The sequence below is a fragment of the Mangifera indica genome, chromosome 19 (genome assembly GCF_011075055.1).
Source record: "Mangifera indica cultivar Alphonso chromosome 19, CATAS_Mindica_2.1, whole genome shotgun sequence".
NCBI classification, from domain to species: domain Eukaryota; kingdom Viridiplantae; phylum Streptophyta; class Magnoliopsida; order Sapindales; family Anacardiaceae; genus Mangifera; species Mangifera indica.
The window spans coordinates 1,467,469-1,484,283 of NC_058155.1; the positions used below are offsets into that span (position 1 = coordinate 1,467,469).

General features: G+C 29.8%; 1 pseudogene; it reads left to right on the forward strand.

The window, feature by feature from the left end:
• Positions 1-11,745: 11,745 nt before the first annotated feature.
• Positions 11,746-15,709, forward strand: LOC123202954 (annotated as a pseudogene).
• Positions 15,710-16,815: the final 1,106 nt, after the last annotated feature.

Sequence of the window (16,815 nt, forward strand, 5' to 3'; positions counted from 1 at the left end):
TCTAAGTAGTGGTAGATATATAGGCATTGTGAACTTTAATGAAATGTTTTGTATATACGAGAAGTTTCAACTTTCTTATATTTCATGCAAACATGTCATTGCTATTTCAAGGCATATGAGGCTAATTGATACCCTCTTATGACCGGTAACCTGTATGAATAATGATAACAAATTGATCAATGACATTTCATATACAATATAGTAACAACAATTAATTACAAACCTTATGTAAGGGATGTGATAGAATCAATGGGCAATAGGTGAGACCCTTCTAACATCACCATGAGTATCTTGTACAAAGTTAATATACATGCTAGAGAAATGGGTAAATATAATTTATAAAAGGAATGAATCAGATGTGGCTTTATCACCTGATCGATTGTAAATGGTCATGTATGCATGATGATATCCTTCAAACAAGTCATATAGTATTCTAATCGAGACATTTGAGAAGACATTTGCTATCGCATGACAGACATTTTGTCTTGCAAATAGAAAATCTCACGTAATATCATATTGCCCCAGCAAACCAATACAACATCTAAGGGAAATATATTAGGTTATGTAATAGATGGGCATTAATGTGTGGGGTGATCAATAGCGCTGTCCTAAATCCCAAAAAGATATATGGTCTCAGTTGCTAGAGTCTTAATGATAGGACATGTAGTATGCTCCATAATAGGGGCCTAAACATCGTCAAGTGTCTTAGGAGTAACAACTTATACGTCAACAAGTGCATCACCGAAGATGTTTTGTCTCCTATCAAAGAGGCCCCCAAAGAGGATGAAGATGACTGGAGATCCAACATACCTGTGTAGGTAACAATATTTGCATACCATGTTGCAGCCTCCTTGATCAGTGACAATTGGAGTGATAAATTAACATCGTCCTACTTATTTAGATATATAATTAAACCTAGTTGCATTAATCGATAAATCAATTAACTAGTCAATAAATCAATTACATATCTTATTATCAATTAATACAATTCCCACATGACTTCAACAAGGAACATCTCGCTTAGGCCACTTGAATATCTGTGGAGACACATGAACATCAACCAAGTCCACCCAAATATAGAGGGTGTCAATTGTCTCATATATCCAATACTGAAATGTAAATATTAATTGTTAAATTTAATTAACTTTTTTCTCTGCCAATCAATAAATATACACTTATTTGGAATGTAAAAAGGAATTCGTAGATGTCATATTTACGCATGTTAGGCATCTGGCCAGAACAGATCTTGTCACTCACATGAGACATTAATTTGAATGCCATTTCCCACACCAAAATACCTCATGAGTAGAAATTAAACTCATCAAAGTGATTAACCAATTAGAGATACTTTATAGATGCTTTTTTTCATCGGTCATTACCTAGTAACACCATATGCAATCAATACAACAAGACCATTATGACAACATCGATATCATTATCCCCTCATCGCCTAGTCAAGAAAACACGCTCTAAATTATAATATTGCATCTTTTGACATCCTCAAAAATAGGTATCCCGAATTCTATCTTCAGATCCGCATGAAATATGTGATAAAAGTCTTGAATTGAAAACAATCGAAAAACTTAACTAAAATTTGAAAACTACACGTCCAAAGATCTTAAAATAATAAATATCAAAAAACAGTCTTGAAATTTGATAATTACATGTTGAAATACCTTGAAATGACAAAAGTTAACAAATCAATTGGAAATTTTGAAAATTACGTGTCACAATACCCTAAAATGACAAAAAGAAAAAAAAAGACCTAAATTTCAAAAACTAGACATTGAAATAGCTTAGAAATGCAAAAATTGAAAAATCGATCTAAAATTTGAAAACTATATATTAAAAAACCTTAAAATAACAAATATAAAAAAAATGAACGTAAAATTTGAAAACTATATGTTAAAATACCCTAAAATGACAAAAACCAGAAAATAGAACAAAAATTCAAAAATTACATTTCAAAATACCCTATAATAGAAAAAAATCAAAAAACAGAACTAGAATTTGAAAACTACATGTCCAAAAATCTTAAAATGATAAATATAAAAAAAAAAAACTAAAATTCAAAAACTACACGTTGAAATACCTTAAAATGAAAAAAAACAAAAAATGGATCGAAAATTCAAAAATTTCGTGTCAAAAAACCCAAAAATGACAAAAATAAAAAACATACCTAAATGTCAAAAACTAAACATTGAAATACCCTAGAATGACAAAAATGAAAAAATCAATATGAAATTCCAAAATTACATATAGAAATATCCTAAAATGACAAAAATAAAAAAAAATGAACTAAAATTTAAAAACTATGTCCAAAAATCTTAAAATGACAAAATATCAAAAAATGAACCTGAAATTTAAAAACTAAGCATGAAATATTGTCGAATGTCAAAAACTGAAAAATCACTTAAAAATTCAAAAATTAAAAGTTGAAATATCTTAAAATAACAAAAGCAAAAAAAAAAATTTCAGAATTAAATGTTAAAATACTTTGGAATGGTAAAAACTAAAAAATCATTCTAAAATTCAGAAAGTACATGTCAAAATACCCTAGAATGACAATAATAAAAAAATTGAAGTAAAATTTGAAAACTACACATCCAAAAACCTTAAAATGATAAATATAAAAAAAAGATTCAAAATTTGAAAACCACACATTGAAATACTCTAGAATCAGAAATACCAAAAAATCGATTGAAAATTTAAAAATTACAAATCAAAATATTCTAAAGTGACAAAAAGAAAAAAAAGAGACCTAAATTTCAAAAAATAAACATTGAAATAACTTAGAAACACAAAAATTGAAAAATCAATTTGAAGTTCAAAAAATTATATTAAAAAAGGGCCTAGAAAGGACAAAAATCAAGAAACAAACCTAAAATTTGAAAACTACAAGTTGAAAAACAATAAAATAGGATAAACAAATATGAAATTTGAAAACTAAATGTTGAAATAGCTTAGTGTGACAAAAATTGAAAAATTGATCAAAAATTCAAAAATTATATTGAAAACAAGCCTAGAACAACATAAAAATTAAGAAATAGATCTGAAATTTCAAAGCTACATGTTAAAAAACCTTAAAATAGGAAAAACAGACATGAAATTTGAAAACTATACATCAACAAACCCTACAAGTGAAAAAAATATTAGTTTGCCTCTTTTTATATTTTCTACTCTCTTACAAATCCCATAGTTTTTCTTTGGCCCCTTATCAATTTTTTTTTATATCCCACAAGTCCTACAGTTTCAAAAAATTAATTTCTCCCACCCCTGAATTCCCCCAGCTTCCCCAGAGCATCCCTTGGGTTACTGTTCAAAATACCCCCTCCCCCCGGGTGTTTCCTTTGCTCTCCCTCGGGTCCTTACTGTTTTAAAAATCACATTCTCCCCCCTCCCATGTGGCATCCTTCCAATTTGGAGGAGATTTTATTTAACCTGGGTATGATCTCCTATGAAACTAAGCTATTTGGTAATACATCATCCCTACCCTTGTTTAAATCATGTTATTGTTTGAATTATTCCAATTTGGTAAAGATTTTGAGTGTTGAATGTTTAGCATTTCAGTTTTGAACAATCCATAAAATGTGTTGATTCTTGTTTGTTTTAGTTGAGTTTTTTAGGGTTGTTGTCTTATAGGATGTGTAGATTCGATTTTTGTTGAAATTGAAGGTTTAAATGATGATTTTTGGCTAGAAAATGGATGAGTTTGGCTGGAGATCCACCCCAGGGGACCATGGGATTTCTTGTGGTGAATAAAATCTCACCCGGGTTGGAACGACGTCACATGGGAGGGGAGAACGTGATTTTTGAAACAGTAAGGACCTAAGGAAGAGCGAGAGAAACCCCAGAAGTAGGGTATTTTGAATAGTAGCCTCAAAGGGTGCTCTGAGGAACCCGAGGGAATTTGAGGGTAAGGGAAAATTAATTTTCTAAAATTGTAGGATCTGTAGGAGATAAGAAAATTGATAATTGAGCAAATTAAACGTATAGGACATATGGAAAGTAGAAAATATATAAGGGGGCAAACCGATTTTTTTTCACTTATAAAGTTTGTCGACGTGTAGTTTTCAAATTTCATGCCTATTTCCTTGTTTTAGGGTTCTTCGACGTATAGTTTCGAATTCCAAGTTTGTTTTTTTATTTTTGTGATTTTTAGGTCCGTTTTTCAATATTTGTCATTTTCGAATATTTCAACATGTAATTTTCGAATATTCAATCGATTTTTATGTTTTTATCATTTTAGATTATTTCAACTTGTAGTTTTTGAATTTTAAGTTTATTTTTTGATATTTGTCATATTAAGGTTTTTGGACGTATAATTTTCAAATTTTAGTTCGGTTTTTTTATTTTTTCCAATTTTAAGGTATTTTAACATGTAATTTTCAAATTTCTGATTAATTTTTCTATTTTTGTCATTTTAAGGTATTTCAATGTATAATTTTCAAATTTCAAGTCTGTTTTTTTATAATTATCATTTTAAGGGTTTTTGGATATATAGTTTCTAAATTTTAGTTTAGTTTTTAATTTTTATCTTTCTAAGGTATTTTGACATGTAATTTTCAAATTTCAAATTGATTTTTTAGTTTTTGTCATCCTAAGATATTTCAATGATAAGTTTTTGAATTTCAGGTCTGTTTTTTTATATTTATCATTTTAAAGTTTTATGATGTATAGTTTCAAATTTTAATTCAATTTTTCAATTTTTGTGATTCTATAGTTTTTTGACATATAATTTTTGAATTTTAGATCTTTTTTAGTTTTTACTATTATAAGATATTTCAATATTTAGTTTTTGAAATTCAGATCTATTTTATAATTTTTGTCACTTTAGGATATTTTGACATATAATTTTTAATTTCTGATCGATTTCTTAACTTTTGTCATTCTAAGATATTTCAACATATAATTTTTGAATTTTAGATCTGTTTTTCGATATTTGTCATTTTAAACCTTTTTGACATGTATTTTTCAAATTTTAGTTCAATTTTTTTATTTTTTTCATTCAAGGGTATTTCAATATGTAATTTTTGAATTTTAGAACGATTTTTCAGTTTTTACCATTCTAAGGTATTTCAACGTTTGATTTTCAAAATTCATGTCGATTTTTTTTTGTAATTTTAGGGTATTTCAACATTTGATTTTTGAATTTTGAATTTATTTTTTGGTTTTTGTCATTCTAGAGTATTTTAATGTATAATTTTTAAATTTTAGATTTGTTTTTTAATATTTGTTATTTTAAGGCTGTTGAATGTGTAGTTTTCAAATTTTAGTTTAATTTATAATTTTTTCCAATTATAGGGTATTTCTACATATAATGTTTGAATTTTCAATCAATTTTAGTTTTTGTCATTCTAGAGTATTTCAATGTGTAGTTTTCGAATTTTAAATCTGTTTTTTATATTTTTCATTTTAAGGTTTTCAGACATGTAGTTTTCAAATTTTAATTTAGTTTTTTTTTTTTCAATTCTAGGGTATTTCGATATGTAATTTTCAAATTTTAAATCAATTTTTCAATTTTCGTCATTATAGGGTATTGTAATGTGTAGTATTTGAATTTCAAATCCTTTTTTTTTTTGTCTCTAATTTTATATCTATTTTTTTTATGAAATTCTCATACACTTAAAATTTTTTATAAGATATTTCTCATAAAAAAAGTGACGATAGTGAATTAAGACTCCCGAATAAGGCACGACACTTTCGAGCAAAGGTTACCTGTCATGTCTAATGAACCGTAATATTAAAGATTATATTTACATTGAAACCATAATAGTTGCGATTGTTTAAGGGAAAGTGTTTTGGGCATCTCCTTCGATTATCAGATACAAGATTTAATGGAGTGTTGGTGCACTCATTTCTGCACGACAGTTATATCAAGGTGTAGACAGAGATGAGTTTTGGTTTAGGATTAATGAGGTTGAAATGAGATTCAACCCATTTAAACCTGGCCACGGTTCATGAACCGACGGTTTCGGTTTGAAACCGTTGGTTTATGGTTCGAAAAAATAAGGACCCTGAACCGAAACTGTAATAGGACGGTTCATCCACAGTTCGAAACCGACATTGAACCGTCAATTCTAATACATGATCTTGATTTAATTTTTAAATTATTAATTACAATAATTGAAAATTAAAAGAAAGGTTTGGACTTAATTTTTCAATTAAACATCCTACGTATCTTCTTGGGGTTTAGAAGAACCAAAGCCTACGTAGTTCTCTTACTTTTGCATATCTAATAGTTGGCAATATCCCCTTACCTTATCATTCACCTCCACTATCTTGAGTATTATTTCCCGTCGTCAAACTATTCGTAGTTAAATCAAGCGATTCTTTATTGAAGTCCACTTTTATTTCTTGTTAGCGTAATTCGGCTCTTATCCAATCGTCCATGCATACTTGGGCTTCAATAGATTCGAGAGCCAAACTTGATCGCCTCTCATCCAATATATTACCCTCTTGACTAAAAGCTTGTTCTACTGCGACAGTTGATACTAGTACTGCTAAAACTTGTTTAGCAATAGTTGTTAATGTTGGAAAAGTTGATGTGTGTCGACTCCACCATTCTTAAACTAGAAAGTCTTTACCTATATTGTTGTCACCAAACTCAAAAATAGTAGTTAAATAAATATCAAGCTTCGAGGTGGAGCCTAATGTTCCTCTTGGTCTTTTGCCCCTTTGCATCATAATACGATCACCATAACTCATATTTTGGGTTGATGATAGGGCAATATGTGGTAGAGAGGAAGAAGAACCACCATAAATTAATGAATATTCAGCATAAATTTCTTTAATTAAATTCATAATATTAGTTATAGTTAATGGAATATTAACTTCATTTAATTGCAAACATTCATAATATAATGTCAAATAATCTGTGACACCATCTAATTTAAATCTAGGATCAAAAAAACATGATTAGTCCTGAGACACATGGCGATGTTTAGACCCTTGTTATAAAGCATACTACATGTCATGTCTTTGAGACCCTAGCTAATGAGACTCCACATCTTCATGGGGTTTAAGACTCTGCTACCAAACACCCTAACACAAGTGTCCATTGATTGCATCACCCATTTTATCCCCTTTAGATGTTGTATTAGCTCGTTGAGGCAATATGATATTAGGTGAGATTTCTTGTTTGCGAGATGAGATGTTTATCATGCAAGAGTAGAAGTCTCGATTAGAGGATCGTATGAGTCATTTAGAGGATATCGTCATGCATACACAACTAACTATAGTCGATCATGTGACAAAGTCACATCCTATTTATTCATTCTATAAATTGTATTTATTCATTTCTCTAACATGTATATTAACTTCATGTATGATACTCACAATAGTGTTAGAAGGGCCTCACCCGTTAGCTCTTTGATTCCATCATGTCCCTCACATGAGGTTTGTAATTAATTATTATTACTATATTTTATATGAAATGTCATTGATCAATTTATTATTAATATTCGTACAGGGTATTAGCCATGAAGGGGTATTGGTTGGCCATTCAATTGCATCACCTCCCTCACATAAGGTTTATCATTTATTATTGTTGTTATATTTATTATAAAATGTTATTGATCAATTTTTTTTTCATATATTCGTACAAGGTACTAGCCATGACAAGGTATCAGTTAATCATTCGATTGCATCACCTCCCTTACCTGACTTTGTAATTTATTGTTGTTACTATTTTTTTATGAAATGTCATTGATTAATTTATTATTAATATTCGTATAGGGTACTGGCCATAAGGAAGTATCGATTGAGAGTTCTCTACGGGTACCTTCTCCAATTATGGAGGCAACATAATTTTTATAAAATATCATTAATCAATTTGTTATTCATTTGTTATTAATATTATTATGTATATTTAAATTACTTTTTCCTTCTTTTCAAGATGAATGATTGTGGTTAATTGCTGAGATCCTCAGCTTAAATAAAAGGGTCATTGAAATTAGTTCATAGAAAGACAAGTTACCAAAAGTTATTTCACAAGGAGATTAGAATGAGATATATCCATTATAATTTGTATATTTTCATCTATATTAGTATACAGATGGTTGACTTCAACACATGACAACTAAGCTTCTCTTTTGTCTATGGGGTAACATAATAAGGGCATTCATCTATAATTTGAAAAAGCATTGGCACATTTGTTAATAAACAAGTATAAAGGTAGAAAGTCATTCTCAAATAGATAATTAGCATTACCTTTATACATACTTGCATGGTTTCCCTTCTTATAAAACTATCATTGCAATGTGCCCCAAATGAACTCTACGAGTGTGATGATGGGCAAACCCAGTGTGTGTCAACGAGGGCATTAAATGACCTTATAATGTTTGTTATTATTATATTATACTAGTGCCTTGAAAAATATGTCCTACTCTATTGGTGAAACCTTACCTCATGTAGGTAAGCCTTGACTTGAAGTGTACCTCATCAGTAGATCTCATCATTGCCTCAAAATCTACTTTTATATATAACTTTGTGGTTTTCCAGTATAAACATGCAACTTGTGAGTTTATAAATAGTATGAACACTTCGTTATCAAAATTTATAAAATGTTCACTGTATAAAAATTTTATAAATGTATAAACACGTTGCTTATTAGTTGTGTTTGTACTTTGATCACATGTTATAGAGAAGATGATGACAACAACACTTATGGTGTACATCTAGAAAGACTTTAACCATTGCAAAGTATATAACATGATGTCAATATGAGATTATTATCAACTTTTGTATTTCATTGATGCATTCTTTAAGCTTTGTCAGAAACCAACACCATGTTTCATGATTTTCCTTTTTACCAACACTAAAAACAGTTGGGTAGATTTGTTTATTACCATCGAGGGCCACTACAAGAAATAGATATCTCATATATCGACCCTTAAAAAAAACAGTTTCAATGCAAATAACAAATTGAAGATGTTGTTTAAAAACATGAATGAAACATCCTGATGCCATGAAAAAAATACTGAAAATGATGCTCATCATTTGTTTCTATAGCTGTCACAGTATTCTAATTAACACACTTTAAATTATAGCAATAATCAGGTAAGAGCATAAATGATTCTTCTGGTGAGCCTCTCAATGAATTTAATGCCCAATTTCTTGCCTACCAAGCTTGTGAATATAAAATGTTAATTTTATATCGATCGATGATGTCAATAATGATCTATTTAGGTCGATAAACACGATCAATCAACACAATCTGTGACTTCATTAATTGACTAAAACTTTGGCCCTAGCTTATCTGTGATATGACATTATCTGATCAATTGAATATATATGAGTGGGATTTATGTTACGAATTCAAAAGACTTGATTGGGTTTTACTCTTCTTCCCGATATAATCCATTTGCATTTTTTATCATTACACTAAATCTTTCATCTCCCTTGTCAAACCTAAGCACTTTATATTGAAGTCTTTTTTTTAGGGCAAATTGGTCTAAAACATTTGTCAAGTGTTTTTTGTCATTAAAAATGTCACCAAGTTTTACAACATTCCCTTCTTGGATTGATCCTGCACCACTTGATGATATTGAAGGTTATAGAGAAAAATCAGGGGTCATTTAAACATATTAGTGGAGATATTATCAAAAAATGGTCTTGAATAATTCTTGCCACCTATAATAGGATCTTTAAACTGCAAACTATTTATATCATAGGTAATAGGTGACATATCCTTGAAGTCGACCTTATCAAGAGAAACATTAGTCATCTCATTCTCTTCAAAGTCACCCAAATCTGGAACCCTCTCTTTGTCTCCACGAACCCATTCAGCAGCAATATAGAATACATTATTATGAAAATCAATCAAGTCTTCCCTAATAGATTGCTTTTTCACTTCACTATCATCATTGCCATCAATTCCTTCCTCTTTTTCTTCTTTTTGTCCTTTGATTGTGGTATAGGTAATAAAAACATGAATACATTCCTTAAAGTATTAAAATATGTCAATAAAGTCTTATACATCTTCATCATTTTCAATCTTTACAAAGGAGTCAAACTCAATTCTTTTTAGTTTTATGCAAAGTTGAATATAGTTTCGGATTGAATCGGTATCACACTATTCACTCAAAAGTTGAATAAATCCCTCAAGTGTTGTTTTAAAAGGAATTTTAACCAATTTTTTAAAACATTCAACATACTTCATTGTATTTTCATCATGTTAGATCTATTTTCTTTAGAAACGAATAACAACATAAGTAGTCATTGTAATTATCAATCCTACAATAAAAAATTAAACATTTATAATAAAAATCCACAATAAACATTTATCAATATCAATATGCCATCTCTAATTTTCTAACATTTTATTAATATATTATTTAGAACCAAAATATTAATTCATATATTGGTTAATATCCAAGTGACCCTTATATGTTTCTAATATTTTATTTTTTCACTAATATATTATACAATATCAAAATACACCCTAATTTTCATAACATATACGAACTTGATATTATTATAATATCAAAATGCCTTTTCTTTGTCCGCATATTTTATTTAGCATCCTTATATTTTATCTAATTTTTAAATACTTTTTATATTTATCTAATATTTTATTTAACACCATTAAATATTTTATTGTATCGAAATGTCTTTATATTTTATCAAAATTTCCTTATATATTCTTAACATTTCATTTAAAACCTTCCTACATTGTTAAATATTCCTCATATTTTTCTAACATTTTATTTAACCCCCTATATTTATCTAATATTTTTTTAACACCCTCATATTTTATCCTGTATCGAAATGTCACTATATTTTTCTAACATTTAATCTAAAACCTTCATACATTGGTTAAGATTAAAATACTCTTATATTTTTTAACATTTTATTTAACTCTTATATTTATCTAAAATTTTTTACACCCTCATATGTTGTCTTGTATTGAAAAATCCCTATAATTTTCTAACATTTAATTTAAAACCATCATACATTGTTTAATATTAAAATGTCCCCATATTTTTCTAATATTTGTTTAACTCCTTATATTTATCTAACTTTTTTTAACATCCTTATATGTTATCTTATATCAAAATTTCTTTATATTTTTCTAATATTTTATTTAACATCTTCATAATTGTTTAACATCAAAATACCCCCATATTTTTTTAACATTTCATTTAACTCCTATATTTGTCTAACATTTCATTTTAACACCCTCATATGTTGTTTTGTATCAAAATGCCTTTATATTTTTCTAACATTTTACTTTAAACCTTCATACATTGTTTAACATCAAAATACCTCATATATTTTTTATCATTTCATTTAACCCCCTAATATATTATCAAATATCTAAATTCCTTTATATATAATATATGAATTTGATTTAATAAATAAAATTAAGTTTTAAATTCAAATTTGTATAAATATTTTTTCTCATGAATTGATTCGTTTAGATTCGAATTTAGAAATACAATTTTTTTTCTTTTAAACGAACCTATAGTAGCAAATATTGAGTAAAAATGAAAGTGAAAGTAACAGTTTGAATGATGTGAGAAATATATAAGAGTGAAAGTTTATATAGAAATGGTGAAAGGTAGATCTGATATTTTAAAAAAATTTTGAGTTATTTTAATTTAAGACTCAGATATTTTTACTTAGAGAATAGAGAATGAGATATTTTTGCTTAAATGAATGTAAAATTGAGTGTTTGCTTTTATTTCTCTTTAATTAATTGAAAAATAAAAAGACTAATTTAAAAGGATAGGGTTAAGGTACCCTACCCTGCCGTAAAACTTCCAAAACTCTAGAAACCGTCATTTGGTCTTACGAAATTTTATGAATAAGAAAGTTGTGATTTAATCAAAACAAAGAAAGGGAGATTTGATCGATGCAAATACGAAGAACGAAAGAGTGAAGAAGAAGAATGGATGGACCTCCAGAGGATGATTTTTGCTCGATTTGCCATGGAAATTTTAACGTTCCTTGTCAAGCGAACTGCTCACACTGGTTTTGCGGTGCCTTCCCTCTCTTTCTTTCTCTGCCGTCTTCTATATCATTTGTATTATAATTAATAATTATTTATTAGGTCACTGGATAATGCGTCTTTGGGAACATGGATCCACATTTCAAACTTGTAAGTGCCCTTTATGTCGTCGTCGAATTACTTTGCTTGTTCCTACCAGGCCTCAGTACTAGATCGTCAAAGCCCTTCTGTTGCTCACACTCTGCAACAGCTTGAAACTTACAATCGCCGTTTTGGTGGCGTCTCCAACGGTCTCATCCAGGTAGTCTTTTATGTCCTCTTTCCAGTTAGGGAAATTTGGTAGATATCTATATTTAGGCTTATTAATGGCACATTTCTCACGCGTATTCGTACAGTTTGATTGCATAATTACCATTTCAGTGTACCTTGCCAAATACCTATTTTTAATGTTAGAGTTTATTTATTGGTAAAATTTTATAAGATAAATTTCAGTGGAGCAAGACTTGATATATCAATGGAGTTCTGAAAAGAAATCCCTTTCTCTGAAGTTCCAACACATGATTGCTTTCAACGAAAACCATTCTGCTTTAGCCATTCCATCTCAAGTATTAATTTGCTTCTCAGATATTGCCAAATGACCTTTTTTGTTTTTCAGTTAGTTGTCTGCCCACGATAATTTGCATCTCTTCATTTGTCTGCATAACTTTATTTTCTAGTTTTTTGACCTTGGATTCTTTCGGACTGTTCAAAAAGTATCTGGAGGTGGCATTTATGCTTTTTCAGCGTAAACCATCTGAAATTAGATATATATGGCGGATTCAACTCCATTTATAACTTCCAAACCTATTTTTTAACTAGTTTTTAAAGAGTAGAATTTTAGTTTTACAAAAATTTATGTTCATCTTACATTTGCTACTTAAATGATCTATTTTTTCTCTGTAAATAAATTTTATTGAAAGAAAGAAACTACACATAGAACGCTTACCTCAGGACAAACCCCTAGGTTAAGGGAAACAAAGAGACAACCCGACCTCTCTTGAAAGCCTATCCAAGAAGAGTATCTAGATAAGTTTCATGAGAGGACCAACACACAAAATAAACAAGGGGAGAAAGGTCACAAACAAGCAGCCCAAAACCATACACACTATCCTAGTTGGTCTTCTCCAAATATATAGTTGGGAAGACACCATCTTCCAGCACACCTTCTATTTTCAGAGGAGTCTTGAACCTTTGTAAGTTCAAAGGCTTTGTCTCTCACCATCTTTTTTATCTTGGCCACAATTACATCCTTATCTCTAGATTCATTGGAGAAACTTCTTTTGTTTCTTTCCCTCCAAATTTCATACACTGTAGCTCCAAGGCATAATTTCCAAATTATGTTTATAAGAGAATCCCCCTTCCATTTCCTAGAAAGTTGGCTGATATAGTTACCCCACGGTTGATTCCTATACTGATGGTTGCAAGTCTCCATGATACTTCTCCACACATGTTTGCTAAAATCACATAGGAAGGAAAGGTGTTCCATAGTTTCTTTTCTATCATTACGAAGAAGGCTAGTAGATTGAGAAACCACCCCATACCTCATGAGCTTTTCCTTTGTAACTAGTCTTCCTTTTATGGCAAGCCAAGTAATAATCTTATGCCTTGCAACATTCTTCTTGAACCAAACTAGCTGCTGCCATTGGACTTTGCTTTGTCTATTGTGGAAGATCTCCCAAGCCGATTTGATGTTGAAACCACCCCCAGATTAGGGAACCAAATAACTCTTATCTTCATATCTTCTTGGCTTGTTCATCATGGTCTCCTTGATTTCCATAAGGGTGTTCGAGTTTGTGACTGGCCACTTCCACTCCTCCACATCAATAATTTCTTTCACTTTAGCCTCTCTACTAAGGCTCAAGTCATAAATGATGCAATCCCCATATTTATCTTCAAGGGGGCCTAAAGTGTGTCAGTTATCATACCAAATATTGGTGTTCTCCCCATTCCCAACAATCATACCTCCCTTCTTAGATTAAGAAGTTTCTTCCAAGCCCAAGGGGAATCACTAGTAGGATTCACCTCCCAAAAGTTATTTCCTTTCAGTCTATTGGTTTTTACCCAATCCACCCAAATTGATCTATGGTAATATTGCTCAACTATAAAATAGTTGTCTTTCAACTTTTGACGTATGTAGAGCATGCCGACCTCTAAAAGATATGTTTAAGTTATTTGGATTTTCTTGCCACTATTGATATCTCTCTAATAATTCTTTGGTCTTCTAAAATATAGTCTATTCTGGTGTAATTATTGCTTGTTAAGAAGCTGGAATATTTTATGTTAACTGTAGTGGTTTTTGTTAATTCATGGTTCATTTCTACAAATTACTTTTAAATGTTCCTAAATTTTACTTTGTTTTGTAATGAGGGGGGGTTGATTGGCATTGGAATACTATTTGGAAAACTTCTTTTTCATTTATTCATGATACTTCCACATTTAAGTAGCATGTTCAAATAATTATAATTTTGGGATGCTTTCTCCTGCTCTCAGAAAATTCAAGACCTTCCCTTTCTACTGCAGAGATTGTTACGAGAACTGGTTGATCCTCAAAGATCACTTCCTCTTGTCATCAGAGTCTGTGTTTATATTACAGTTAAGTCATTGAGAAACCATGCTAGTAATTTTGGTAGTATTTTCTATCTTAGTTAACAAGTTACATTGAAAATTCATGCATGCTTGTATATGTTTTCATCAAGAAGTCTTGGTAATTTTGTTTTTGCTAAAATTGTTTAGATGTTTTACATGTTTTCAGTGAGCACAAAAGTTTCCGTAAGCACAAATCGTTCTCATAAACAGAAAGTAGATAAATAGATAACTCTGGCAATATTCCTCACTAGGCCAAAGCCCCTATTTTTATTTCTCTCAATTCTTTCTTCTTCTCTTTACTATTCTTCTAACTCCTTTTTATATTCTCTTTTATTTCAATTTCTGTCCTTTTACTCTCAATTCTCCCTAATTTTTTACTCGTCAGTTTTATTCTTTGTTGTAACTTACAGCCTTTTAATTATTCATTTGTCATTCATGCAGCCAGAGGGTGTACTTACATATTACCTTGTAATTTGATGCTTAATTTGAAATTATTCCTTAAATTTCCCAGTAAGCAAAAGACTAATCAGATGAAGGTGGTATAAGAATTATCTATAGATTCTTCCCTTTTGCAGCTAGTAAACCCACGGTGTAGTTTGTCCTTATCCTTTAATTGAGTTTTGCAAAGCTGTATTCACCACTTGGATGAATCATGTGCCATTTACTACTTCTATCTTTATTATAAGATTTATTTTTTCAATTTTTTTATTTTTCAGATTTAGAGAAGGGATTCCTTCTCATGTTCATTTTATTTACATGGATTTTATTTTTTTCCTTACAAACAAATGATACTTAGTGCTGTCTATATACTGTGTCCCATCGGTGTCATTCCTGAAGGTATCTCTGCTTTCTTATATTTTACTACAATGTATCATTTTAGTAAGTTCATTAAATATGGGGTTTTTATCTACAGGAATTTTGGGGATAGTTGGCTTGTTGGATGATTTCCTTATAGTGCTAATCGGGTTTCTCCATGTTGCTGCCTTGTATCGGTCGGTTCTGTATTATCGTCATGCAGGAACATGAACTGTCCTAGTACTAGTAGCATGATATTAAGTTTACTTGTTTTATTGTGGATGCTAAATATGACAGATTTAGAAATGATACAAACAAATAGTTTGGATAGGCAAATATAAGTTTTTACATTTGCACAATTTTACTGTAGGATTTTGATTTTGAGATAGTAATAATTAATAACTGCACCAATGGATTTTATGCATAGAATTGCATAGGCATCACAGTTTTGCACAATATTCATTAATCTGCCTCGCATTCTTAGTTGAACTTACTGTGTTGTGGAACTGCAAACCTGTGCATATATTTCAACCATTAAAATTCAAATTGCTTTGGGTTATGCGATGTGTTTCACTTTGTTCAGTTTTACTTGATTATTCTTGTTTGGTTAGTGAGTATAAGAAGTGAGAAAAAGGAGCTCAAAGACTTGAAATACAGAGAGGTGGGAATGAGCAAACAAATAAAACCCCATTAAATTTGGTTCTCGTCCAAATTATCCAACTCAGAAAGTGCAATAAAAACAATGTGTACACATAATTGAGTACATAAATAGGTATATAATTAGTGTCATTATATTATGAGCATTGTTATGTGTGCCCACTTTGGATACACAAATATATACACACTCATATGTGTCATCATATGATTGGTTATTATTTTATTCTTAATTCAAAATCATCCAATCACATGATGACATATATAAATGTGTATGTATTTGTGTACCCAAAGTGGGTATACATAGTTTTATTGTTATATTATTGATGAGTTTGAATTAAACATAAAATAATATTTAATTACATGATGAGATATTATTTATATGTTAAAAATAAATACAACCCAAATAAAGGTTAAATTCGGGGTACTCAACAAAAACAACAAAACTTAAGTTAGGAAGGTGAGCAGGTGACAAATTTGCTGAATTTCTCAACAACTCTTCTGATTCTCATTACCGGTGGGTGTTTTTTTTATTATTTGTCAAACTTGTATTTTCTTGCCACACTTTTATATACTTTAAGTATGGAATAGGATTTTACTTTACAAGCTTGACTTAAACTGAGGGAAATTTGTGATTATGGATATTTTGCAATCCTATTGATGTGGGGAGTTTAGAGATAGTTATTTTCTTTGTCTCTTAAACAAACTTACGCAATTGGATTTATATTAAATTTGCAGTAGAAAATTTGTGTAAAATATTGAGATCAAGATTCTATGGTGAAAGATAA